Here is a 27,909-nt window from a genome sequence, read left to right as displayed (position 1 = left end):
TCCAGGATTGGGACCTTTCCCTTGAAGTAACACTGTTTCGGGGCAAGCAGGTTTGGTCTGTTTTCACATCTAACGCTTTATTGATCATCAGCCCAGGAGGAGACCGAGCGTAGCCAGGTAAACAGGGACAAAGGCAGGAACAAAAGGCATTTCCCAGCATCCTCCTCCCCAAGGGCAGTGACTGAGCACCACCCACCTGCAGGTGGCAGCGGGGAGGATGCCCCAGCCCTCTGAAAACCTGCTTCTCCAAAATATTTAGCACGTTGAGCCACGTGGCCCGCTTTTCTCCAAGTGTGGGGAGTGTTTTTCCCTCTCCAGTGTGTGGGAGACGGACCAGAAGGTACCGGGGTCCTAGCAGGATAGAATGAGCTTTCCAGTTCTTTGTCAACCCCACTAACAGTGCGGAAGAGGACATCTCAGTCCAGTGCCAGCGTGTCATGAACTCCTGTCCCCCAGGTGCTCAGCTGTCCTGGCAGTAGAGAGAGCAGGCCTCCCAGATGGGCGATGCTGTTTTCATTACTTTTTTGATACTTTGTGGTTTTCATTGATAGATATGACTTAAAGTTTCCTTTTAAGAAATTTATTTATGTTTTAAAAAGTGATTTGGTTCAGAGAACAATCAACAAGTGATGTGGCGTGAATCATGAAGAGGAAGTGTGGGAACCATGGACTGAGCCTCTTTATTCCCTCAGCTCAGAACAATACGTGAGGGGCCGGCGCCGTGGCTCACTTGGTTAATCCTCCGCCTGTGGCGCTGGCATCCCATATGGGCGCTGGGTTCTAGTCCCGGACGCTCCTCTTCCAGTCCAGCTCTCTGCTGTGCCCCGGGATGGCAGTGGAGGATGGCCCAGGTGCTTGGGCCCTGCACCCGCATGGGAGACCAGGAGGAGGCATCTGGCTCCTGGCTTCGGATAGGTGCAGTGCCAGCCGTGGCGGCCATTTGGGGAGTGAACCAATGGAAGGAAGACCTTTCTCTCTGTCTCTCTGTCTCTGTCTCTCTCTTTCTCTCACTGTCTATAACTCTACCTGTCAAGTAAAAAAAAAAAAAGAAGAAGAAGAACAATACATGCAGGGTGCAGGTACTGAGGTCACCATAGCCAAGAAACTGCTCTCTGTTCGGATTACACCCATCCACCCCATCTCCATACTGCCGTCTTCCCGTCCAGGATTTTCTTCTGTGCCGTTCTCCTTCAGGTTCCATAGCACCTCGAGATTATACTGATAATCAGCATGTGTCACTCGGCAGGTGCCAGAGTGTGTTCCGAGCACGTTCTGTGAAACAACTCATCCAATTCACAAAACAGCTCTGAGAGTCTGCTCTGCTCATTATCTCTATTTTGCAGGTGTGAGCCTGGTGAGGTGAAGCAGCTCGCTCAAGGTCACACAGCACATGAGTGGCAGAGCTGGGATCAAACCCTGGAGGCCGGGGACTAGCATGGGTGCCCTTGGGCCCCGTGCTGTGCCTCCTGTCATGTCACTTACTGGAGGATGTCCTGTGCTTGCCTGTTTCCCTCAGGAGCAGGGACCCTGTCTGAGGTTTCTCCTGGGATCAGCACCCAACCCAGGGGTTGGCTTAAGAACATGTGTTGCTCTAAGAGTTGAGTGAATGAACGTGCATAAGGAGTGGTCTAGACAGATGAGCTGACTCCCAGCGTCAGGGTGGACTCATGGAGGAGGTGGGAGTCGGGCTGAATGTGGGTAGGATTCCAGCAGCTAACCATGGGGAGAAGAAAGGATTGCGAGAAGGAGGGTACATGAACAAGGGTGCTGAGAGCTAAGTCTGTAAGGGCAACTGGCAGTGCCAGGCGTGGATCTGGGGAAGCAGAGACCAGAGAGAGCTGCACATGGAGAGCCTGGGAGGCCAAACAAACAGGCATGTGCTCGCCCTGGGGGAGCCGGGGAGGCTTCTCATCGGATCTCGGTCGAGGGCTGGCTCTGGTTCGGTGCAAGTAATGGGGTGAGCGCAGAAGCCACGGCTTTTCTTTTTTTTTTAATATTTTTTTAATATTTTTTTTAATATTTATTTTTATTTTTATTTTTTGACAGGCAGAGTGGACAGTGAGAGAGAGAGAGAGAAAGGTCTTCCTTTTCCATTAGTTCACCCTCCAATGGCCTCCGCGGCCGTTGTGCTGCGGCCGGCGCCCGCGCTGATCCGAAGGCAGGAGCCAGGTGCTTCTCCTGGTCTCCCATGCGGGTGCAGGGCCCAAGGACCTGGGCCATCCTCCACTGCACTCCCGGGCCATAGCAGAGAGCTGGCCTGGAAGAGGGGCAACCGGGACAAAATCCTGCGCCCCGACCGGGACTAGAACCCGGGGTGCCGGCACCGCAGGTGGAGGATTAGCCTAGTGAGCTGCAGCGCTGACCAATAAGCCACGGCTTTACAGAACAGGTCCCCCAGTGCCTCTTGAGGGAAGTGCCAAAAGACAGGGCCCTGGCTGTGTAAATATTTCAAACATGTTGTTGAAAATAAAGTCATGCACAAGGTAAGAAATTCAAAGAGTGCAAAACAATACAGAGTGAGAAGTACCTGCCCCTGCCAACCCAGACCCCTCCCGAGAGGCAAACGCTGCTCACGGTTCCTTTGCTTCTTGGAAATTTATTTATTTATTTATTTGGAAGACAGAGTAACAGAGAGAGGGAGAGATCTTCCATCTGATGCTTCTCACCCAAAAGAGTTCAATGGCCAAGGCTGGGCCAGTCAGAAGCCAGGAGCCAGGAACTCCTTCTGGGTCTCCTAACATGGGTGGACGGGGCCCAGGCATTTGGGCCATCTTCTGCTTTCCCAGGCACATTAGCAGGGAACTGGATCATAAACGGAGTGGCCAGAACTTGAACCAGCACTCAAATATGAGATGCCAGCATCAGAGGTGGTGGCTTAGCCCGCTGTGCCACAATGCAAACCCTTGCCAACAGTTTTTTAAACCTCCCACTGCTTTTTGTGCCATGTGCAGGCATACACCCTGTGTACCAGGACACTGTGTGTGCAGAATGGAATTAAAAGGTAAGTAGAGGCTGGCACTGCGGCTCACTAGGCTAATCCTCCACCTGTGGCGCCAGCACACTGAGTTCTAGTCCCGGTTGGGGCGCCAGATTCTGTCCCAGTTGCCCCTCTTCCAGTCCAGCTCTCTGCTGTGGTCCCGGGAAGGCAGTGGAGGTTGGCCCAAGTGCTTGGGCCCTGCACCCCATGGGAGACCAGGAGGAAGCACCTGGCTCCTGGCTTCGGATCAGCGCAGTGCGCCGGCCGTAGTGACCACTTAGGGGGTGAACCAACGGAAAAAGGAAGACCTTTCTCTCTGTCTCTTTCTCTCTCACCGTCCACTCTGCTTGTCAAAAAAAAAAAAAAAAAAAGGTAAGTAGGTAAGTTGAGGGGTAGGCATTTGGTGTAGGGGTTCAGTCACCACTCTGCCCACATCCCGTATCAGAGTTCCTTGCTTCAAGTCCTGACCGCGCTTCCAACTCCAGCTTCCTGCTGATGCTCACCCTGGGAGGCAGCAGGTGATGGCTCAAGGACTTGAGTCCCTGTCACCCACAAGGGAGAAACCTGGACTGAGTTCCAAGCTCCTGGCTTTGGTCTAGCTCAGTCCTAGCTGTTGTGGGCATTTGGGGAATGAACCAGCAGATGGAAGATCTTTCTCTGTCTGCCTTTCAAATACAATTAAAATGAATATAGTAAAGTTTAAAAATTTTATTTGGATGCAAACAGTTTTGAAGTGTCGCTCCCCCTCTTCATGGAGGAACGACACTAAACCCTGCCTAGGCTTCATATCCGAGTCACGGCACCATTATGTCGCTCCCCGTCTTCGTGGAGGAACGACACAGGACCCTGCGCTGTTCTTTTGTCTGCTCGGCCCTCCCCGGGTTTGCTGCTGGTTCTTCCTGGGTTGGCTACCGTCCCTTCCACCTCCGTGGAAGGGCGGTTCCCCCTGCCACATTCCCCACTTCCGCGGGGGAGCGGCACACCGCTGGCCGGCTCTCTCGGGGGCTGCACAGGTGTTCCTTCAGATAGATGTTCCCCTTAGATGTTCCTTGTGCATGTTGTCTCTCTCCTCCTTTTTTTTTTTTTTTTTTTTTTGGACAGGCAGAGTGGACAGTGAGAGAGAGAGAGACAGAGAGAAAGGTCTTCCTTTTGCCGTTGGTTCACCCTCCAATGGCCGCCGCGGCCGGCGCACCGCGCTGATCCGATGGCAGGAGCCAGGAGCCAGGTGCTTTTCCTGGTCTCCCATGGGGTGCAGGGCCCAAGCACCTGGGCCATCCTCCACTGCACTCCCTGGCCACAGCAGAGGGCTGGCCTGGAAGAGGGGCAACCGGGACAGAATCCGGCGCCCCGACCGGGACTAGAACCCGGTGTGCCGGCGCCGCTAGGCGGAGGATTAGCCTAGTGAGCCGCGGCACCGGCTCTCCTCCTTTATAGTCCTCTTCCACCAATCCCAACTCTGCTACCCACACGCCGAGTACGCTGCTCTCCTCCAATCAGGAGCAGGTCCTACAGTTTGTTGGTTGAACTGGAGGCAGCTGTGTAGAAGCTGCTTCTCCCTCCCCAGCGCCATATCGTGGGAGAGCAGATGCATAGAATAAGTCTTAATTCCAGTAACTTAGTCTAGTCCGAGTTGCTCCCAGTTGCTCCCCACATGAAGTCCATGCACAGTTTTTTCATACTATTCATTTTCCATGTATATGGGAAATCCTTTGTATATCTTTTTGTTGTTTAAACACAAAGTGTGCTAGATAGCTCTTGCTTTCTTCACAACATAAAATACTTTCGGGCTTTTCCCCTCTCAGATAGGTGGATATTTTCCATTCTTGTCTGCCACGTGAAGTTCCATAATATGAGTGGATTCCAATGCGTTTGCCTTATTGTGAGACACTAAAGTGACATTTTCAGCCGTCTGTTTCTGGACGAGAATTTGGAGATCGGAAGGATGTATGCATTTGTAATACACATTTGGCCACGGTGCCCTCCAGAGAACTCGTGCCACTTCACCCTCCCTGACAGAGTGCCTGTCCTCCACCCTGCCTGTGTCATTGGTTTTTCGTGTGACTCAGGGAGAAAGCATTTGTCTTGGGTCTGACACTGACTTCTGTCCTGGTGCTGTAAGGGAGGCTTGGGTTCAAACCCCAGCTCCCCCACAAATGTGTGACTCCGAGAAGTCATGACCCTGTCTGAGTCTCAGATTTCCCATCTGTAAAATTGAAATAATGTCTGCAGTTGAGTCTCACCTTACTTTATTTTATTTTATTATTATTTTTTTTATTCTTTGCCAGGCAGAGTTAGACAGAGAGAGAGAGACAGAGAGCAAGGTCTTCCTTCCGTTGGTTCAACCCCCAAATGGCCGCTACAGCTGGCGCACTGCGCCGATCTGAAGCCAGGAGCCGGGTGCTTCCTCCCGGTCTCCCATGTGGGTGCAGGGCCCAAGCACTTGGGCCATCCTCCACTGCCCTCCCAGGCCATAGCAGAGAGCTGGCCTGGAAGAGGGGCAACCAGGACAGAATCTGGCGTCCCGACCGGGACTAGAACCCGGGGTGCCGGCACCGCAGGCGGAGGATTAGCCTATTGAGCTGCGGCGCCGACCTCATCTTACTTTAAAGTCAGGTCCTAAAGAATTAAGACAAAATTTATTTTCCTTCTGCCCCAATGTGTTCAACCCATGTGTGACACACGCCATTCTGCTTTGCAGGGTTGTTGTGAGACTGTGAAGCGCTAGGTTACCCGAGCACCTGATCCGTGGTAGGTGCTCCGTCATGACCGTGTGTTGCTACTCAGTGGAGCTGCCCGAGCTTTCTGAGGCTCAGCTTCTTCCAGGATGGGTCAGCAGTTGGCACAGGGCCACCAGAGAGAGCCCAAAAGGCGTGACAATGCTTTGCAAGTCTTGGAGGGGCATCAGACACGGGCGGGGGGGGGGTGCGGTGTGAAGCTTTGCCGGGGCTCTGGCAGTCCCGCCAGCCACCCGGATACACTTGTAAGCTCTCTTTCTGCCATCCCGGCTCTTGCCCGCTGTGTTTGCTCAGCACAAGCCCGTGTTCTCGCAGCTGTTGCCAGCAAGCAGAAGCCCCGAGCAGCGCCCCTGCCGGCTTCTGAGGAGCAGCCCCGGAGCCCGGCCAGCAGTGGGGCAGGGAGGGACCGGAGAGAGGCAGAGCTGCCTCTGGCGGGCCCAGGTCCTCTCTGAACTCCTGTCTGCTCTTCAGCTGAAAATGGGGACTTGGGACTGCATGTCCCTTTGGGAATGGCACTAGGCTTGGAGCCCAAAGGCTTGGGTACAAGGCCCAGCCTCGGTGTCAGCACAGCGTGTGGCTGTCGGGACCCAGCACTCCCCTCTGTAAAATGAGCCTAGGAATCACACCTCTGAGCCATCATGTGTTATTTCTCTCCTCCCTCGGAGCTGGCATTCTAGTGGGAAAGAAACAGGTAAGAACCACACACAGGGCCTGCGCTGCAGCACAGTGGGTTAAGCTACCAGCAACCCATAGGAGCGCTAGTTTGAGTCCTGGCTGCTCTGCTTCTGATCCAACTCCCTGTTAACACACCTGGGAAAGCAACGAAGGATGGCCCAATATCCTGGGCCCCTGCACCCACAGGGAGACCTGGCCCACCCTGCCCTTGGTAGCTGTTGGGGATTGAACCAGTGGATGGAAGATAGCCCCCCCCAGCCGTGGGTGTGTATGTGACCTTCTCTCTCTGTAACTCTGCCTTTCAAATAAATAAAGACATCTTAAAATGCTTAATGTGTTAAGTGTGAAGGAGAATGAAACAGGGCGTGAAGAAGAGGGAGGGGCGTGGTCAGGAAAGACCCCTGTCCTGGTGACATTGGAGCAGAGACCTGAGGAGGGGACTGAGTGAGCTGTGGGGACGGCTGAGCAACAGCATTCTAGGCAGAGGGAAGGCCTGAAGTGGAAGTGAACTTGGTGCCACTGAGTGACCCTGGGGACCTTGCCCGGCTTTCTGAGTGACCCGAGAGGCTGCTGGCAGGTAAAGAGCAGAGGAGGGACGTGTCTGACTTGGACTTTATGTAGATTATCTATTGCTGCATAATTAACCCCAAAATACAGGATCTTAAAAATATATTTACGCCGGCACTGCAGCTCAATAGGCTAATCCTCCACCTAGCGGTGCCGGCACACCGGATTCTGTCTCAGTTGCCCCTCTTCCAGGCCAGCTCTCTGCTGTGGCCCAGGAAGGCAGTGGAGGATGGCCCAAGTGCTTGGGCCCTGCCCCCGCATGGGAGACCAGGAGAAGCACCTGGCTCCTGCCTTCGGATCAGCACGGTGCGCCGGCCAAAGTGTGCCAGCCGTGGCGGCCATTGGAGGGTGAACCAATGGCAAGAGGAAGACCTTTCTCTCTGTCTCTCTCTCTCTCACTATCCACTCTGCCTGTAAAAATATATATATATATCTACAAAATTTTTAAAAAAGATGTTTATTTATTTGAAAGGCAGAGATACAGAGAGAGCAGGGAAGAGAGAGAGATCCTCCACCTGCTGGTTCACTCCCAAATGGCCTCAATGACTGGGGCTGGGCCAGGCCAAATCCAGGAGCCAGGAGCTTCCTCCAGGTCTCCCACGTGGGTGTCGGGGCCCAAGCACATGGGCCATCTTCCACTGCTTTCCCGGGTATACTAGCAAGGAGCTGGATCAGAAGTGGAACAACCGGGGCTCGAACCGGCAACTATATGGGACCCTAGCACTGCAGGCAGAAACTTAACCACAGTGCTGGCCCTAATATTTGCAAATTTTATTGGCCAATTAACCAACAATTTAAAAAAATTAACTTACTGGTAACAGAATTTTAAGAAGACAGATTGAAAACGCTTAAACTAGAGAATTTATGAAATGAAGGGTTGTCAGATTCTAGAATCAAAAATATAAAGTCAACTGGGATTAAACCAAACAGGTGTGCTTTCCCCTTTCACGGCTGTGACCGCCACGTGCAGGCCTCCAGGACCTCCCGTGGCCTTGAGGAGCGCAGGAGGGGCACTGCTGACCCCAGGACACCCCCATCCGCCTTCCTCAGTCTCGAGGACCCTAAGTCCTGTCAGGCAGAATTCTGCTTGTTTTTTGTTTGTTTCCTACAGATTTATTTCTTTGAAAGGCAGAGCAACAGAGAGAGAAGGAGAGAAAGAAAGAGATCTTCCATCTTCTGGCTCACACCCCAGTGGCTGCAACAGACAGGTCTGAGCCACGCCAGAGCCAGGAGCCAGAGACATTCCAGTGGGGTCTCCCACGTGCCAGGGAGAGACCCACATAGGGGAGCCATCATCTGCTGCCTTCCCAAGTGCTTTCACAGGATGCTACATTGGAAGTGGGGCAGCAGGGACTAGAACCTGCACTACTATGGGATGCCAGCATCATAGTTAGAGGCTCAACCTGCTGCACCACAATACTGCCCCCCACCTAGGATTCCATTCTTGGGTCCCTATGACTCACTTGCAGGACCCAGGTGGCGTTCTAGGCTCCTGGCTTTAGCCTGGCCCAGTCCCAGCTAATGTGGTCATTTGGGGAATGAACCAGCAGATCTCTCTCTCTCTCTCTCTCTCTCTCTCTCTCTCTCTCTGTTTCTCTCTCTCTTTCTGTCTCTCCCTCTATCTCTGTCACTATGCCTTTCAAAAAATTAAATAAATCTTGGGGCTGGCATTGTGGTGTAATGAGTTAAGTTGCAGCTTGTGATGGTGGCATTCCATGTGGGCATCAGTCCCTTCTGATCCAGCTCCCTGCTAATGCACCTGGGAAAGCAGCAGAGGATGGTCCAAGTACTGGGGCCCCTGCACCCACTTGGGAGACCTGGAGGAAGCTCCTGGCTTCTGACTTGGGCTTGGGCAGGCCCAGCCCTAGGTGTTGCAAACATTTCGTGAGTGAACCAGTGTATGGAAGATCTCCCTCTCTGTGTCTTTCTATCTCCTTCTCTGTGGCTCTGTCTTTGAAAAAAAAAAAGTAAATCTTAAAAAATAAAATGAATTTTAAATATATCTATGTGGCAATATTCAGGAGGGCAGGCTGGGCTTGGGCCTTCAGGAACAGCGGAAGTGATGGCTCGGTGGGAGATCTGAAGGCAAGGGTGCAAGGCGGGTACCAGACGAGGAGCCTAGGGGACGGAATCTGAGGGAGTGTGGGTTCCCGATTTCTGTGGGTAGAAGGAAAAGGTCAGGTGGTAGTTTCCACTCGTGCCCAAGGAGGGGAAGCCCCCGCCCCCAGGCCTCACACAGGATGTGGGGGTGCTCACGGGTGGCTAAGCCTTGCCAGGAGAAGGTGGCATCTAAACCAGAAAGGTCAGAGCCAGTTCCCGTGGAGGAAGCAGGGCATGATTCTGCAGCTGCGCCAAGCGGACGGGGTGCTGCGGCCTTTCCTGGGTGGGGCGCTGTGGGAGAGGGGCCGCAGCACTGCTGCCCGTGCCCCGAGATGGCAAACCTGACGCCTCGTCACGCTGACTCTGCGCGAGGTAGGGGAGATGGCGACCTGGGTCTTTTTGTTCGTGTTATTATTAAAAGTCATTTCCTTTGAAAGGCAGAGAGACTGAGAAAATGAGAGAAAGATGTTCTACTCGCTGGTTCATTTCCCAAATGCCCGCAATACCGAGAGCTAGGCCAGGCCGAAGACAGCCAGGAAGTCAGTCTGGGCCTCCCACTAGGTCGTGTGGTCCCAGGAAGATGGAATCCTGCGAGAGCTGCCACTCAAGCCCGGACACTCCATGTGGGACGTGGGCGTGTCGAGGGGCATCCTGACTGCTGTGCTAAATGCCTGCCTGAGACTGGGCATCTGAAGATGGGTGTGACAAGGAGTTCTGCTCTATCCCTTTTGATATTTTTTAAAAATATGAAGCATGTATATGAGTTATCCCAAATTCAGCCACTGAAGACAGCAGACATTCGTCATCTCGTGCAGCGTCTGATGGTAAGGAATCCATGTGGTTCTACTTCTAGGCCTTTCATGATGTTACAGCCAAAATGTCGACTTGGGGGCTGGGGTTGTGGTGCAGGAGCTCACCTCCTGAGACGACAGCATCCCTTCTGGGCGCCGGTTCGAGTCCCGGCTGCTCTGCTTCCGATCCAGCTCCCTGATAAAGCTCCCAGGAAAGCAGCAGGGGATGGCATGAGTGCTTGGGCCCCTGCACCCACGTGGGAGACCTGCATGGAGTTCCAAGCTCCTGGCTTTGGACTGGCCCAACTCTGGCCATTGTGGCCATTTGGGGAGTGAAGCAGTGGCTGGAAGAACTCTCTCTCTCTCTCTCCCGCTCTCTGTCTGTAACTCTGCCATTTAAATAAATGAATAGATCTTTTATTTTTGGAGATTTATTTATTTTATTTGAAAGAGTTACACAGAGAGAGAGGAGAGGCAGAGAGAGAGAGAGAGAGAGAGGTCTTTCATCCACTGGTTCACTCCTCAACTGGCCGCAATGGCTGGAGCTGCACCTATCCGAAGCCAGGAGCCAGAAGCCTCCTTCAGGTCTCCCACGTGGGTGCAGGGGCCCAAGCACTTGGGCCATCTTCTACTGCTTTCCCAGGCCACAGCAGAGAGCTGGATTGGAAGTAGAGCAGCCAGGTGCCCATATGGGATGCCGGCACTGCAGGCGGCGGCCTTACTTGCTATGCCACAGTGCTGGCCCCAATAAAGAGATCTTTAAAAAAATGTCCACCAGCACTACTGGACACCTGACAGCTGACTGGGGAGCGGGGTTTGCGTCCAAGATGGTGCACTCGGGTGGCTGGCGGCTGGAAGCCTCGACCCCTTTGCTGCCCCTTGCTGGCCGCTGGCCCGAGGCCTTGGTTATTCTGCACGTGAGCCTGTGACAGTGGTCTTCATGTGGAAGCCGTCTCCTTAATACAAGGGATCCGAAAGAGAGAGAGAGAGAGAGAGAGAGAGAGCAAGAAAGCCGGGCGGAGGCCAGAGTGCCTGTTATAATCTCCCCTCGGAAGTAGGTGACGTTCTCTGTGAGCCGCACAGGCTGATGCTGCGAGTGCGGGAGGAAGGGCAGGGCAGCTGGCTGCCGCCACGTGCGAATGTGTCAGCAATTCAAGGTACTTGTGAGTTTAAGGGGATTGCGGGAACATATTGTTAGTAGGAAAAGCAAGTTGCTTTTTATATAACCTCACTTCAATGGAAAGAAGTAGAAAACCTGTATATTTATATTATATATGAAGGATCCTCAAGAAGTTGTTATAAAATGCATATTATGAAGAAACCTGCATAAATTTCAACTAAAAAAAATTTATTTATTTTAAAGACACAGTGACAGAAAATAAGCGACTAAGAGAGAGAAAGATCTTCCACCTGCTGGTTCATTCTGTAAATGGCTGCAACAGCCATGTCTGGACCAGGCCAAAGCCAGGAGCCAGGGGCTCCATCCAGGTCTCCCAAATCAGGAACGTTAGCAGGAAGCGGGATGGGAAGTGGAGCAGCTGGAACTCACATCAGCATTCTGACACGGGATTCCACGTCACAAGCAGCCGCTTTGCCTGCTCCACCACCACACTGGCCCCCCTGATTTCAATATTTGTCCACCAAAATGCACATCCTTTAATTCCATTTTCTGTGAACTTTTGAAGTCCCCTTGTACATATGCAAATATACGGGAAAAGCCCTGGAAAGATACTCCTTAAAGTATTAACAGTGTCACCCCTGGAGACAGCAGGAATCTCTCGAATAGAGATTCAGAGTAGGATGGCTGCTTATGCCACTGAGTTTGGAACAGTTTGCTGTTCAGCAGCAGAGAATTACAACAGTGGGGCGAGCTAAGACACTGCTTGGGACCGTGTCCCATGTCACAGTGCCTGGGTTCAAGTCTCAGCTCCACTTCCGCTTCCAGCTTCCTGCTAACACACACTCAAGGAGGTAGCAGCTGATGGCTCAGGTATGTGGGGTTCTGCAACCCATGTGGGAGACTCAGGGTCCTGGTTTTGGCCTGGCCCATCTCTGACTGCTGTGGGCATTTGGGGAGTGAATGGATGGAATACTCTCTCTCTCTCTCTCTCCCCCTCTGTGTGTGTTTGTGTCTGTCTGTCTGTGTGTGTCTGTCTGTGTGTCTGTCTCTGTCTCCCTGCATTTCAAGTAAAGGGAAAAGAAAAAACAAAATCAGAACAGCAACCTGAGAATGCATTGTTGTTGTAAAAGATTCAAACCACAAAGAACAATATAGTGTCAAAATAGTAGGTCCCCGGGCCATCCTCTGCTGCTTTCCCAGGCACATTAGCAGGGATTTGGATCGGAAATGGAGCTGCCAGGACTCAAACCGGCGCCCATGTGAGATGCCAGTGCCCTTTTTTTTTTTTTTAATTTCTTTTCAATACCTGGAGCCAAGCCTTTTTGGTAAATATTGATGTATGGATTTATTTGTTCCCCATGCCTTGTTCCAAAAGAAAAAGAATTTGAGGAAGCGTTCAAGAATTCACACAATAGAATCCTATGATTAAACATATATAAATAGATCAAGAAATTGAGGTGATGGCAAAGCAGAGGGTGCAACAGTAAGGTGAGACCAGAGGGGAAGTTAGTTATTAAAAATACGTGCTGCAAAGTCTTAAGTCAATGTTTGCCCTGGCAGGGCTGGGAGGAGTTAGACACGTTATCTGATCCAGTCCCCCAAGTGGCTTTTGAAGTCCCTCCCCAGCATCCCCAGCAGGTTAGCCGTGTAGCTTCGGTCGGCACGTCTCCTTACGACAGCAGCTCAGTGTACAGCAAGCCAACCCGAAGTGTGGACCAAGGGTCACGAACACCAGTGTGTCCGCAGCAGGGAGAATGGCTGAGGCAGCTGGGGTAGGGCAGCCTGTGTCCAGGCAGCGTGCACATGTCCTGCTTTGTGGTTGTAGCTGCCACTCCCTCCAGCCGGCCAGTGCCTTTTGGGAACCCAGGCCCTTTGCAGCCACGACTTTGCATCTGGATTCTCAAGAGAACCTGAAAAATCTGATTTCTTAAATGGGAAATCTGACTTTTTAAACATTGGCAATTAATTCTCTGGTTTATAAAACGCTAGGAAGGCTGGGGAAAACAACAGCAACACACACACACACACACCCCCAAACCGGAGAGGTGCTGTCCTCCCTCCAGTCCACTAATTTGCAAACACAGAGAAGGCAGAAGTCACAGGCTCAGAAGCTGGGTTAAATGGGCTTTGAGGGGCCAGCATTGTGGCATAGGAGATAAGACCACTGCCTACAACACTGGCATCTCATTTGGGAACCAGTTTGAGTCCTGGCTGCTCCACTTCCAATCCAGCTCCTTGCTAATGGCCTGGGAAAGGCATGCAATATGGCCCACGTGCTTGGGCCCTTGCACCACATGGGAGACCCAGATAAACCTCCTGGCTCCTGGCTTTGTTTTGCCCCAGCCCCGGCCACTGCAGCCATTTGGGGAATGAACCAGCAGATGGAAGACCTCTCTCTCTCTGTGCAAATCTGCCTTTCAAATAAATAAGTAAAAACAAAGGGAAAAAAAGAATAACCTTGAAATCTTACTCTGCAATTGGTAATTGGTAATTGAATTGTTCATTGGGCAATTGTTTCGAGTCTCTGTTCTCTTCTGCAAAACAGGAATAAAAATAACTCCCAGCTCTCAAAGAGGTAGATACGTGATACATAAAATAGTTCTTGGCACACAAGAAACACCCAATAAATGCAGTGCTATCAGCAAATAAATAAGTAAATATTTTGTAAATAAATTTGCAGTGCTAAAGAAATCCAATAAAGACACCATGATGAGGGCCTCTCTAGGGCTTCCATCCACTGAACCCAGCTCTAGCCAACAGAATAGCTGTTTATAAGAGCGATTGAGATAGGTTGCAATATTTGGGGGACTTTCATTTTCCTAACTTTTTAAAGATTTATTTGTTTTATTTAGTTGAAAGGCAGAGTTACAGGGAGAGAGAGGGAAAGACGGAAAGAGAGAGATCTTCCATCCAACAATTAACTCCCCAAATGCCTGCAACAGCCAGACAGAGCTGGGCCAGGTCGAAGCCAGGAGCCAGGAGCTTCATCCTTGTCTCCCACATGGGTGAAGGGGCCAAAGCACATGCGCCATCCTCCTGTGCTTTCCCAGGGAGCTGGATCAGAAGTAGAGCAGCCAGGTCCATATGGGATGCTGGCATCACAGGTGGTAGCTTTACCCACTACGCCATAATGCTGGCCCCTTGGGGGACTTTTTAAAAGATTTATTTATTTATTACTTGAAAGGCTGAGTGACAGAGAGAGAGAGATCTTCCATCTGCTGGATCACTCCCCAAATGCCTGCAACAGCTAGAGGAAGTTGGGAGCCAGGAACTCTGTACAAGTCTCCCACATGGGTGGCAAGGACCCAAGTACCTGGGCCATCATCCACTGCCTCCCAGGTGTATTAACTGGAAGCTGGATCAGAAGTTCAGAGGATCAGAAACACAAGCCAGGCCCTCTCGCATGGTCCCCAGTCTGCAGCTTAACCCTCTAGGCCATGACCTGGCGCCTGGGGTCTTTGATTTTAGTTGTTAGAAGTGCAGGTCACTGGCCGGCGCCATGGCTCACTAGGCTAATCCTCCGCCTGCGGCGCCAGCACACCGGGTTCTAGTCCCGGTTGGGGCGCCGGATTCTGTCCCGGTTGCTCCTCTTCCCGTCCAGCTCTCTGCTGTGGCCCGGGAAGGCAGTGGAGGATGGCCCAAGTGCTTGGGCCCTGCACCCCATGGGAGACCAGGAGAAGCACCTGGCTCCTGGCTTCAGATCGGTGTAGCGCGCTGGCCATAGTGGCCATGTGGGAGGTGAACCAACGGAAGGAAGACCTTTCTCTCTGTCTCTCTCTCACTAACTCTGCCTGTCAAAAAAGAAGAAGGAGAAGAAGAAGTGCAGGTCACGTGTTCCTCCTTAGGTGCCAGAAATACAGAGTTTTCCTTTGGCCAAACCTCAGTTGGGAAAGTAAGCGTGCTGGGCCACGCTTCGAAATGCAGATCAAGTATGGACGTGGTACATTGTGTGTGTCCTTGGAGAGGAGAGGCCAAGGTCAGACAGCACCTTACGCCATCCTGCTGTGTCCCTCCCTGGGTGACAATCAGTTGGTCCAGCACACACAGCCATGCTGGGTACACTCGCTGCCCACAGTCTCTGTGATCAGACCCACTGCTGCAGTGATGCAGCGCTGTGTTCAAATAATCCTTCACGCACGAGGGGAGTGGTGTTGGCAACTCAGATATGCCAAAGGAAGCCCAAAGTGCTTCCTTGAGTGAGAAGGCGAGAGTTCTCAACTTGACAGTGAAAGGGAAAGATTTGCATAATGAAGTTAGTGAGGTCAATGGTGAGAACCAGCTTCTTGGGGCTGGCATTGGGGTGCTGCGGGGTGAGCTGCACCTGCAGCGCTGGCATCCCATGTGGCGTCAGTTTGAGGCCCAGCTATCCCAGCTCCCTGCCAGCGAGCCTGGGAAAGCAGTGGAGGATGGCCCAAGTGATTGACCCCTGCACCACGTGGGAGACTCGGTAAACGCTCCTGGTTCCTGGCTTCGGGCTGGCCCAGCCTTGGCCATTGCAGCCATTTAGGGAGTGAACCTGCAGATGGAAGATCTCTCTCTGTAACTTTATAAAATAAATAAAAATAAATCTTTTTAAAAAGAACCAGCTTCTGTGAAATTATGTAGAAAGAAAAATCCAAGCAAATCTAGGGTTTTTTTTTTTTTTTTTTGTTATTGTTGTTGTTTTTGTTTTTTTGGTAGTATCTCAAATTGAAAATGTTATGGCCTCAGTGCATTGTAAGCGCTTGGTTAAGATGGAAAAGGCTGGGGCTGGAGCAAGCTGTGGCTTAGTGGGTAAAGCTACCGCCTTCAGTGCCGGCATCCTATGTGGGCACCAGTTTGTGTCCTGGCTGCTCCACTTCCAATTCAACTCCTTGCTATGGCCTGGGAAAGCAGTGGAAGATGGCCCAAGTCCTTGGGCCCCTGCACCTGTGTGGGAGACCCAGAAGCTCCTGGCTCCTGGCTTCGGATCGGCCCAGCTCCAGCCGTAGCTGCCTTTTTGGGAAGTGAACCAGTGGATGGAAGACCTCTCTCTCTCTCTCTCTCTCTCTCTCTCTCTCTCTCTGCTTCTTTGTAACTCTGCTTTTCAAATAAATAAGTAAATCTTTAAGGAAAAAAAAAAGATGGAAAAGGCATTAAGTGATAGGGTTCAGTACTAGCTGCAGGCTCAGGCATCCACTTGGGGGCTTGGGATATAGCCCTCTCCGAAAACGTGGGGCTACCAAATATTTGCTTTGTAGTGCAGCCAATCTAGAACTCATTCCATCTTGCAAAACTGAAATTTTATATCCATTCAACAGCTTCCCATCCTCTTCCTCCCTAGCCCCTGACAGCTGCCATTCTTCTGTCTACGAATTTGATTATTCTTGGTACCTCAGACAGGTGGAATCATACAGTATTTGTCCTTTCGTGGCTGACTTATTTCATTTAGCATAATGCCGTAAAGGTTTGTTCACACTGTGGCCTGGGTCAGGATTTCCTTCCTTTCAAAAGCTGAACAATATTCCGTTGTTTGTACCACTCTGTTTATCATTCATCTGTGATGGCCACTTGGGTTGCTGCCTCCTTTCGGCTGTTGTGAATAATGCCAAGGGGTCAGCTGTTGCTCTGGACACCGGCCTCCCATATCAAGAGCACTGGTTCAGGTCCCAGCCTCCTAACTTCTGGTCCAGCTTCCTGCTAATGCACGGGAAGGCAGTGGGTGATATCTCAAGTACTTGGGTCCCTGCCACCTATGTGGGAAACCCAGACGGAGTTCCAGATTTTTGAATTCAGCCTGGCCTTGCCCCGGCTACTGCAGGCATTGGACGAGTGACCTGGTAGATGAAAGATTGTGTGTGTGTGTGTGTGTGTGTGTTTTCTCTCTTTGCCACTCTGCCTTTCAAATAAATCAGTCTCTTTTAAAGATATGCTTAGATGATAAATGAATTGTGATAGACTTTTTTTATTTGACAGGTAGAGATATAGACAGTGAGAGACTATGGCCAGTGCTACACTGATCCGAAGCCAGGAGCCAGGTGCTTTTTCCTGGTCTCCCAGGTGGGTGCAGGCACCCAAGCACTTGGGCCATCCTCCACTGCACTCCTGGACCACAGCAGAGAGCTAGACTGGAAGAGGGGCAACCGGGACTAGAACCCGGCACCCATATGGAATGCCGGCGCCACAGGCGGAGGATTAACCAAGTGAGCCAAGGCGCTGGCCCCTTGTGATAGATGTTTTAAGTGTGATGTGTGCTGCTGTGGTCCAGCCACTGTGCTCAGTGCAAAGGATCCAGTGAACGAAACAGAACCAAGGCTTGGGACTTGGGTGTAGTCCGGCTTCTGTCAGCAGGCTCCAAGCCCTGCCTCTGCTCTAGGTTTGAACTTTGTAGGTTTTATCATCCTGCATCATTTTCTGTGCTCAGACCTGGGAGAGCACGCCGCACACAATCCCTGGGAAAACATTGAGAGTAAGCAGGGAAACAGGGCCCAGAAAGGTGAACGAACTTGCCCAAGGTCACACAGCCAGTTAAGTGCCTGAGGAGGAAGCAATTAGCAGCCAGCTCCTGTCTGGCTTTGCAGAAAACATCAAAGATGTGAGTTTAGAAGCCATTAGCTCATTCCCAGCCCTGCAAGCCTCCCTCGGGCCTGGGGTGGCATCCATACTGTGTCTGGGCACTCAGCCAAGGGAGAACCATCAAGCCCATCTCAGGTGCTTGGCCGCGGTCCAAGCCAGGCATCTCGTTTCTTCCCGAGAGGGCTTAGGATGCTGCCTGCTTGCATTCTAATAAGTCATCCGTGCCGCAGTTTCTCTGTGCGCCCGGCCCCCGCTCCACGCGGTCTGACATTTCCGAGAAGGCTGACCCCTCTCAGCGGCAGAACTCACCTTTGCATGCTTGCGTCCCTGGAGGGCACCGTGGCCCCACCCAACAAAGGGGCAAAAGGATCCTCGTGCATGGAGCACCAAGTGCCAGGCAGCGTCCTACACCACGTCTCGCTTAATCCTCACAGCAAGCCTGAGCTAGGGCATACCGTGGCCCCATTTCACAGACAAGAAAACAGAGCCCAGAAAGGTGAAGTGCCCTGTACCAGGTCCCTCAGCTAGTTGGTGATGGATGGAGCCGGGTGGGACTCACACCTCATGGTCCACATTTGCCATTTTTCCTAGCCCAGAGCTGTGCATCCAATGTGGTAGCCACTAGCCACGTGTGGGCATTTAAGCATACATCTAGTAAAATGAAATCAATAAATGGTGCACCAGTCTCATTTCCAATGCTCAGTAGCCCCGCGTGGCAGGTGGCTATGACCGTTCTGGACAGTGCAGGCACAGAACGCTTCCATCTCGGTAGAAAGATCTGTTGGATGGCACTTTTCTAAAATGTCAGAGAAGAAAGAAACCTCAGTGATTTCATGCTTGCGTGGGGAGCCAGGCCATCTGCCCTTGGTCAGCGCTCAGGGGGATATGCTGGAAGTCACTTTCCCTGCATGAGATCAGAAGAAAGGCAGTCCTGGCTCTCCGGGCTGTGTGCTGCCTTTCTCCTGGTTTGGGCTTCAGTCAGTTCTACCATGACAGGTGTCATCAGGTTCCTCCCCACTTCCCAGTGACTGTGTGAACTTCCCATTATCCTGGTAATAATTCCTCTCCTGCTGTCATCAGAGTTGGGCTCTGTTGTTAGACGAGCTGACACAATGGTACTCATGAGAATTAGATCAACTCGTTTCTAGGCTGGAGTTTGCTCCAGGAGAGGCGGGGGCAGGGGGTTCTGCTGGGGTCCACATGCTGCCTCCAGACCAGGACCCCTGTCCCAGCCCCACTGCCTCTTGCTACTATTGCAGCGTACTCGCTGCGTCTCCCCTTCATCAAACCGACCAGGGCTCCAGAATTTCTCAAGACTTCTTTCCTTCTCTGAGCTTTTGAGAATCAAATTTTCCCTGTTTATCTGCTGAAATAACTTCCCTTGGCAACAAGTGCTGCACAGTCCAAGCCGGGTGGGAAAGGGGACACGCTGTGAGAAAGCAACGCTGGGAGTGGACGCGTGTCAGAAAACCAGTCTAGGAGAACCCCTCATCCCACTCTGTCCAGACAGAGAGAGTTCCTGGGACATGGGAACTTTGATGATGAAGCATGGGAAGTCCTGGGCAGACCAGGACCGGCTGGTCACCCTGCACTGCACAGCTACCACTACTAATCCCATTTCTCAGCACAGGATGAAGGTCAGGTCCTCATCAACAATGTCTTAGCAATGCCCCCTCTCTGATACATAAAATCAAATCTCATTTTCATTTTCATTTCCTTTAATATGAGTGATTAGAAGCATCTTTTCCTGTGTTTGAAAGACATATTTTCTATTCTTGCTTTTCTGAATTGTCTATTAATACCATTTCATGTACCTGTGTCTTTGTCCTTGAAAATTATAAAGCAGTGACGACATCCAGTTAAACCTCGTGGGTTGATGACATCTATTTACTTTCCCCCATCATACCCCACCTGTTTGACAAGGAGGACTAGGAGCTGTGTAAACCCACAGTGCTAATAGAACAGGGGAAGGACGTTAGTGGCCTGAGGATTTCAGCAAGCTTTTGGCAGGCATTACTAACTGACTCCACATGGGGAGGAAGTTACAACCCAAAAGAAAATATTGATTTGATGATGAAAACGTGAGCCCAGAATCCTTCCAAGGAAGAGATGGATGCTAAAGATGGGGATGGGAATCTCCCAGAGAGAAGAACAAAAAAGCTGAGAAGAGGGAAAGTAAGAGAGAAACAATGAGAAAAATTAGGAGTTCAGTCCACAACATACAAAAGTTCCAGGAAAAGAACACAAAGGGGAAAGGGGGTGGATTATCAAAGAAATAATGAAACTTTCCTAGACTGGAGGGGGCCAGCTAATAACAAGAGAAGAAAGACCCTCAGTGAGGGTGAATCATCACACAGAACATTGTGGATAAAGAGAATAGCCTAGAAGCTTCTCATGATGTGAAGAAAAGAAAAAGGACTTGTCATATACGAGGCCTTAGGATTAGGAATGGCATGAGGTGTCTTAAATCTGGATATTGGAAGTGAGAAGTAATGCTATGCCTTGGAAATTTGAGAGAAAATAATTTTTAAGCTTAAATTTCTATACCTTGCTAAACTATTAGAACAAGTGAAGACACATTTAGACGTTCAAGGACTAAGCATATTTGCTTCTGTGTGCTCTGCTCCGGGAATCCACTAAGAGATGTGCTGCATGGAGACCAGGGAGTCAACACACAACCCAGAGGCACAGGGGACCCAGCCCAGGAGTAGGACATCAGGTACCCAGTATGTCTGGAGAGCACTGGTAGTAAGGAATTGGGATTTGGTTCTGAGAGCAGTGAGGCTGAAGTCATTAGGAGAAGAAAACAAAACTCACAGGCCGGCGCCGCGGCTCACTAGGCTAATCCTCTGCCTAGTGGCGCCGACACACCGGGTTCTAGTCCCGGCTAGGGCGCCGGATTCTGTCCCGGTTGCCCCTCTTCCAGGCCAGCCCTCTGCTGTGGCCAGCGAGTGCAGTGGAGGATGGCCCTGGTGTTTGGGTCCTGCACCCCATGGGAGACCAGGAAAAGCACCTGGCTCCTGGCTCCTGCCATCGGATCAGCGCGGTGCGCTGGCCGCGGCGGCCATTGGAGGGTGAACCAACGGCAAAGGAAGACCTTTCTCTCTGTCTGTCTCTCTCACTGTCCACTCTGCCTGTCAAAAAAACAAAACAAAACAAAACAAAACAAAACAAAAAAACTCACAAACTATTTGTAGTTGGTTTTTTTTTTTTTTAAAAAACAATATTTTAAAAAGATTTATTTATTTGAAGGTCAGGGGGTGGGAAGAGAGAGACAGAGAGATTGATTCCATTTTTCTGGTTCATCCTCTACATGGCTGCAACTGCCAGGGCTGGGCCAGGCGGAAGCCAGAAGCCTGGAGCTTCCTCTGGGTCTCCCATGTGGGTGGCAGGGACTCAGGAACTTTGGCCCTCCTCTGCCATTTTTCCCAAACCACCATCAGAGAGCTGGATTAGAAGTGGAGCAGCTGGGGCTTGCGATGCCAAATGGGATGCCAGTGCTGTAGGCAGCGGCTTAGCCTGTTATGCCACAATGCCAGTCCCTACTTGTTGCATTTAAGCATCCAGAAAAAAAGAAATCACTGCAAAGTACTTGCCTGATTTAGTGAACATACAGAAACAATTGACAATGGCAAAAAAAAACAAAACAAAACAAAAAAAAACAAACCTAATAAAAATGAAAAAAAAAAAATGAGGCAATTGTTAGCCTCAGAATATACCACAAGATAATGGGAGAAATGAAACGTAAACCTATACATTCCTTGGCTTAGTGGGCAGTAATATTTGTAATCATTAAAAGGTAATTATTGGCCAGTGCAGCTGCTCACTTGGCTAATCCTCCACCTGCGGCGCCGGCACACCGGGTTCTAGTCCCAGTTGGGGCACCGGATTCTGTCCTGGTTGTTTGTCTTCCAGTCCAGCTTTCTGCTGTGGCCTGGGAAGGCAGTGGAGGATGGCCCAGGTGCTTGGGCCCTGCACCCGCATGGGAGACCAGGAAGAAGCACCTGGCTCCTGGCTTCGGATCGGTGCAGCGCTGGCCATAGCGGCCATTTGGGGGTTGAACCAACGGAAGGAAGACCTTTCTCTCTGTCTCTGTCTCACTGTCTAACTCTGCCTGTCAAAAAAAAAAAAAAAGGTAATTATTGTTTATTGTTAAACATTTCAAATGATGTGGGTAGGGGAGTCAGGTAGGTTAAGGGAAGGTAAGTGAACTGGGACTTAAGGCTTGACTTGGGCTTGGGGGTCTTAGCTGGGGGCTCTACATCTCAATGGTATGAGCCAATACAAGTTCATTTCCAACCCTGATGATCCAGCTTCCTGGCCAGCTGTCCTTTTCTCAGGGGGCATCTCATTGGTGCAAGTCACTCGTGTTTTGCTGCTCAGTCGTCTCCTGCAGTAATGGAGTCGTTTAAAATCCTTCCTCTGGGGGCTGGTGCTATGACGTGGTGGGCTAAGCCTCTGCTTGCAATACTGGCATCCCATATGGACGCTGGTTCGAGTCCCAGCTGCTCCTGTTCCCATCCAGCTCTCTGCTATGGCCTGGGAAAGCAGTGGAGGATGGCCCCAGTGCTTGGGCCCTTGCACCTGTGTGGGAGACCTGGAGGACGCTCCTGGCTCCTGGCTTCGGATCAGCTCAGCTCTGGCCATTGTGGCCATCTGGGGAGTGAACTAGAGGATGGAAGACCCTTCTGTCCTTCCCTCTCTATCTGTAACTCTACCTCTCAAATATATAAATAAAATCTTTTAAAAACTTTTTATTTAAAAGAAAATCCTTACTCTGAAGTAGAGCAAGTGTAAGCGACGACGGGGGTGGGGGTGGGAAGGGTCGGTTTGTGGGCCAGGCCCGGGCGTGGCTCGCATACATCACTGCCTGGAACTCGATCTCAATTCCAGACGTGCATTCAGGAACAAGAAGTGAAACGTTCTGATCCGCAGAAAGTGGTGAGGTCCACCACACCAGGCACAAAGCGAGGGTGGGGTGGGGAAGAGCATCGCACGCAGGCGTGCATCCGTGCAGCCGCACCTGCGGCGGCTCCAGCCTGGTTCTGGGACTGTCTGTGCTGGGTTCTGGGCCTGTGCCCGGGCTGTGGGGTGGGTAACAGCAGGTGTGAGTTTCCGCGGGGCGGCGGTGGGACAGCCCCTGGCTGGAACAGGTTTTTAACTATTCTGCAGCAAGTAATAGAGATGTTGGATTTGACTCTAAGAGCAGTGAGACCCCGTGAAAGAGTGTTCGTTAACCAGAGAGTGACGTGGCCTGTTTTAATGGTTCTTCAGGCCGCCCTGTGGAAGATGGGTTCGCAGGGCAGGGCTGAACAAAAGCAGAGTCGCGGAGAGCAAGTGGAGCAGGCGCCCTGGAGCAGGGACCCGGCCTGGCCCGGCGCGGTGGCTCGCAGGACAGGGCGAAGGGGAAAGGAGAAACACCTCTGAGTCTCCCTGTTGGTGGCTGACGGGATGTGAACGGTGAGGGGCGGCGCGGAGCCAAGAACGACCCCTGTAAGGTGAGAGAGACACGAGCAAGGCAGATAATGGATGTGAAAGGCGGAGACGTCGGGCGGTGTGCCCAAGCAGGGCATCCATTTTCCAGACAGAGAGGCTGACGCGCGAGCTCCCGGCGGCTGGAGTGCGGCCGCGTGGCGCTCCCGGTAGGTGAAGGTACCCGCGCCCCAGAGGCGCGCAGTCCGCGCCGGCACCCCGCCGGGCCCCGCCCAGCCCGCCGTGTCCGCGCTCCCAATAAAGTTATTGAAATTGATAGCGGTTGCTAAGGAAGTGGGTCGCCGAGCCGGGTTGCTAAGGAAGTGAGCGGCCGCCGACTCTCCCCATCCGGGGCAGCGGGGAATGGCTGAGCCCGGGGTTCGCCGCCGCCCCCGCCGCCGCCGCCGCCGCCGCCCGCTTTCGGCTCGGGCTGCAGGTGAGTCGGGAGCGGCTCCGGCACCCACCCGGCACGGCCGCTCCCTGCGGCCGGCTGGGGTCTTCCCGACGGCCCGCGCCGCCGTCGCCGCCGCCGCCCGGCTTTGCTGCCTCGCCAGCCTGAGCATCCTCTGCCCTTCCTCCGGGCATCCTCAGCCTTCCCGGCGGCCTCGCCCCTCCTCCGCAACCCGACACCTGCACCGGCCGCCCGGGGTCCCAGTTCCCTGGAGGGGGCCTGGGGGCGGGCCCCAGCCCGGGAGGGGGCGGGGAAGGAGGCGCTGGGGTCCGGGCTTGGGCGCTGTCCCAGGCTCCCTGTGTGACCTTGGGCAAGTCCCATCCCTTCTCTGGCCTCGGTTGACCTGTTTGTGCAGTGGGGTCCTAACCCTGGCTGCTCAGAGTGGTGAAGATAGAGAGACGTGGATGTGAAAGTGCCCTAAATGTAGAGAGGGCAGCCTAGCTTGGGGTCCAGCGTCCAGTGTGAAGTCAGTGTCTTGAGTTTAGACTCTGCGTCTCCGCTTGGTGACTGTGTGGCCTTGGACACGTTAATCTCTTTGAGCCTTCTTTCCCTGATCTGTAAAATGGGCACATGGTAAGTGCTCGCAAGCTGTTGAGGGTCTGCAGTGGGATGGGCAAGCGTCCAGGGAGAGGCAGGATTTAGGTGTGTAGCGCACCAGCTCATTCGGGTACTGCCACCACTGTGGACGTGCTTCCACGCCCACTTTCACTTCTCCAGTCTGCTCAGAGCAAGACAGGTGGTTGACCTCTGCTGGTAACCCTGGCGGGAGAAGCCCTAAGGTCACCTGTTATGGCCTCGGTTTCTCCTGGTGCTTTGTTGGCGCTTCCAGAAGAGAAGGTTATCTTTGTGTCCTTTGGGAAGTGCTTAAAGCAGTAAAAATTATATTTACATGCATATTCATTTTTCAGGTGCATTATCCCAGTTAAGCTTTCTATAGACTGTACCAGGTAGCTGGTGATGTCCTCATTTGGCATATGATGAAGCAGGTTCAGAAAAAGCAAATGACTTGCCCAGTAATCTTACTAGGTGATGGAGCCGGACATGTTTCCAGGTGAATCCTGCGTTTCATGTCCCGTACCCTGGTGCCTTTGAAAGGGCTTATTTATTTATTTGAAAAGAAGAATGGCAGAGAGAGAGAAAGAGAGATATCAATCGATCTTCCATCCCCTGGTTCACTCCCCAAATGCCAGGAACAGCTGAAGCTGGGCCAGGCTGAAACCAGGAGCCCAGGACTCCATCTGGGTCTCCCAGATGGGTAGCAGGGACTCAGGCACTTGAGCCGTCATTAACTGTGTTCCCATGTGTGTTAGCAGGAAGCTGAATTGGAAGCAGGCTAGCTGGGACTCAGACTGGCAGTCCGATGGGATGCAGAAGAACCAAGTGGCCGCGTAACTGGCTGCGCCACAGCGCCTGCCCTGCCTCGGATTTTAGCAGTAGCTGTTACGAGGGCTGCAGAGGTTTTCTTTTGTTACTTCTGACTGCTTTGGCTAGAAGCTTTCCTTCCAACAGCAAGAAAACGAGATTGTACTTATAATAGACCCATTGCAAAGTGTGGATGTCAGAAAAGAGCCAGTGTGTTTAAAAAGGGCTTCTTGGGACTGGCGCTGTGGCTCAGCAGGTTAATCCTCCACCTATGGCGCTGGCATCCCATAATGGTGCTGGTTCTAGTCCCAGCTGCTCCTCTTCTGATCCAATGGCTCTGCTCTGGCCTGGGAAAGCAATGGAAGATGGCCCAGACGCTTGGGCCCCTGCAACCACGTGGGAGACCCGGAGGAAGCTCCTGGCTTCGGATCGGCACAGCTCTGGCTGTTGTGGCCATTTGGGGAGTGAGCTAGCAGATGGAAGACCTCTCTCTTTGTCTCTCCCTCTCACTGTCTGTAACTCTCTCTCAAACAAATAGATAAAATATATTTTTTTTGAAAAAGGGCTTCTCTGGCCATCGTACTATCCTCTTTAAATTTGGTGAGGGGTGTAGGCTGGGTGGCTCTGAAGGCCCTCGCAGTGGTGCTGTCACTGTGGTTAAACATTCAGTCTCCCAGTCGCCTCTGCCACTCGCCGGCCGTGTGCCGCTCAGCACTTCCCTTCCCCTCCTGTGCTGCCATGCTGCATCTGTGAAATGGGGCTACCAGTGACGCCCGTGAGGTGCTCGGCATGTTTGGTAAACACTGGCAGTCACTGTCTGGGTTTGACATAGCACCCCTACTGTACGTTACATTCCGTCGTGGTTGGTGCATGAGTAGATCACAGTACGTGATAATGCAGGTCTGTCCGCCTCGCGAGGGCATTGCAAGCATCAGCAGTAAAAGCCGGGAGAGCGTCATGGAAATGTTGGTGTGATTGCAGGGTTGCCCCAGGAGCCTGCGATTTTGTGCCAGCGTGGGTTGCAAAGAAAGGTGAAGGCTGACGGTAGGGTGCCAAGCTTGGGGGCTCGGCAGCCGTCCGGTAAATGTTCCCTAACTCCCTCTGGCCCAGGCGCGTGGAGGATGTGGCTACCAGTGCCAGTGCCAGCATCGCGTCCTTTAGGGGGCTCGGAGCCTGCCTGGTGATGACTGGCATTTGACTTCTTGAAATGCATCCCTGCCCTCTGTTTGCCTCTGTGTGGAGTAAAGACGCTGATTCACATCTCCTCTGTTGTGTGCCTGGCTCAGAAGCCACAGATTGTTCGCTGAGCCTTTGCGTCTGCTCATTGTGGGGCCCTGAGAAAGCGCCTGCCTTGTGGTGGCTGATGATGAATGCTCTCTCATGACACCTGATGGTATACACACGTGCTTACGTCTGCCGCCACTCATTTGGTCTTGGCGATAACTCTGTAAGGTGCGGTGAAGACCCACATTGTTCAGACCAGTAGCCTGAGGTCAGAAAAGCTGGTCAACTAGGAAGCGGCCCATTTCGTATTAGAATCCAGATCTTCTGACGCCACGTCCGGCATGCTGGCTCCTACGCTCCCTTGGTTTCAGCTCCTGGGCTGGTAGCACCGTGTAGCCTAGCAGTGTGAAGGCAGACAGGCAGATGAGGTGCTTGTTCCCAGATAAGATTCCAGTGGCAGCAAATGGAAAGTTCACCGGCAGACCACCAAGTAATTTGGATCGGAATAATTGCTGTGAAAACAGTGGGGAGCAGCTTTGCCAGGGGATTGCGGGCTTTGCCACTTCGAGTGGTTAGAGAAGGTCTCGCTAAGGCTGGGACATTTTTGCCGAGATTTGCCCCCCGGAAGGAGGCAGCCGTTTGCAGATGTACCAGAAGGAATAGCAAGGGTACAGCCACGGGGAAGAACCAACATAGTAAGCTCCAGGGACTGCCAGAAGGCCCACGGGGTGTTCAGGGGAGAGGAGCTGGGTGGGTGGAGGTGGCCGTGTGTGTGTGTGTGTGTGTGTGTATCTCAGATCGTGCAGGGCCTTGTAGGTTGGAGTATGAAGGGTGATTTTATTCTAAAAGCAGCGCGAACCATTGAGGCCCGAGAAGACGAGTGACATGATCTGTTCTGTTTGGTTTTGAAAAAGTCCCTGCAGCCTCTGTGTGGCCAGTGAATTTTAGAGGCATGAGAATGGCAGGCAGGAGGCTCGTCAGGGCCTTTGGTGAGAGATGATGGTGACCTTCCAGGGTGGGGGTAGTGAGGCAGGGAAAGCGGGTGCACTGGGGATGTGTTTGGGAGGTGAAAGTGGCAGGATGAGGGAGGGCAGAAAGGAAGGGATGTAGGGTTAACGTCCTGGTTTGTGGCCTGAGCAGTTAGGTGGATGTTGGAGTGCCATCGGCCTTGATGAGGACACTGTTTGCTAAGAAGCTTTGTGAGGGAGAATTAACCATGGTTTGCTCTGAACCCCTGAGAGGAGAGGCCTAAGGTACAGGCATCAGACCATCAGACCTTCGTCTGTGGGGAGGAAATCCCGGAGCGTGCTGGAGGAACCACGGGCGTAGCTTGTGCGGCTTCTGCCGTGGACAGCCTAAGCCCCGCTTGTCCCGCAGGCTGGCTCTTTGCCGGCTTGCGGAGCCGCAGGTGTGGGCTGTGCCAGGGCAGTGCCCATCTGTCTCATGCTGTTGGTGTTGCTTTCCTGCTTGGGGTTTTGGCTGATGGCAGGAAGAGTGACATCACTGGTGAAGTTCATTGTCGGTGCCCCAGGTGGCCATGCTGTCTCTGCCACAGTTGGTGTTTCCTCCACTGGATGACGGGTATGCAGTTTCAGATCTTTCGACCCGGGAACCCCTTGAGAAGCTGTTGTGTTCTGCCAGAGGGTCCTGGAATGGGACCTCTTCTGAGCAGGGGAATTCAAGCTCCACGTTCGTGTGTCGCGGTCATTGCCCTTGTGAATTTGGACACTACACTGCTGTAGGTTCAGCTTTGTGAATGGGAAGACCACAGGCTCTCTGCCGCCACAGATGGAGCTCTGTCAGCAGTTTGGAACGCCGTCTCCGTGCCTCCTTGTTTATCGTTTTCAGCCGCTTGAGGTCATGTGGCACACATATTGATCTCTCTTTCAGATGAAGACTGA

General features: G+C 52.3%; 1 protein-coding gene across 3 annotated transcripts in view; it reads left to right on the top strand.

Annotated features, from left to right (window-relative positions):
* Positions 1-27,909, top strand: part of KIF3B (kinesin family member 3B) — a 95,806-nt gene that overhangs the window by 28,003 nt on the left and 39,894 nt on the right. Inside the window, exon 1 of one of the 3 annotated variants that reach the window (XM_070051960.1) lies at positions 22,977-22,997. The exons of 1 other annotated variant lie outside the window; for it this stretch is intronic. The gene's annotated coding sequence lies outside the window, so the exon portion shown is untranslated. Of the gene's footprint in view, positions 1-22,976; positions 22,998-23,251; positions 23,408-27,909 lie in introns of those variants that run through there. One more of the 3 variants, XM_008256144.4, reaches the window with a different exon arrangement.

Source organism: Oryctolagus cuniculus, chromosome 11 (genome assembly GCF_964237555.1).
Source record: "Oryctolagus cuniculus chromosome 11, mOryCun1.1, whole genome shotgun sequence".
Taxonomy (NCBI): Eukaryota; Metazoa; Chordata; class Mammalia; order Lagomorpha; family Leporidae; genus Oryctolagus; species Oryctolagus cuniculus.
This window is presented reverse-complemented; position numbering and strand designations above follow the sequence as displayed.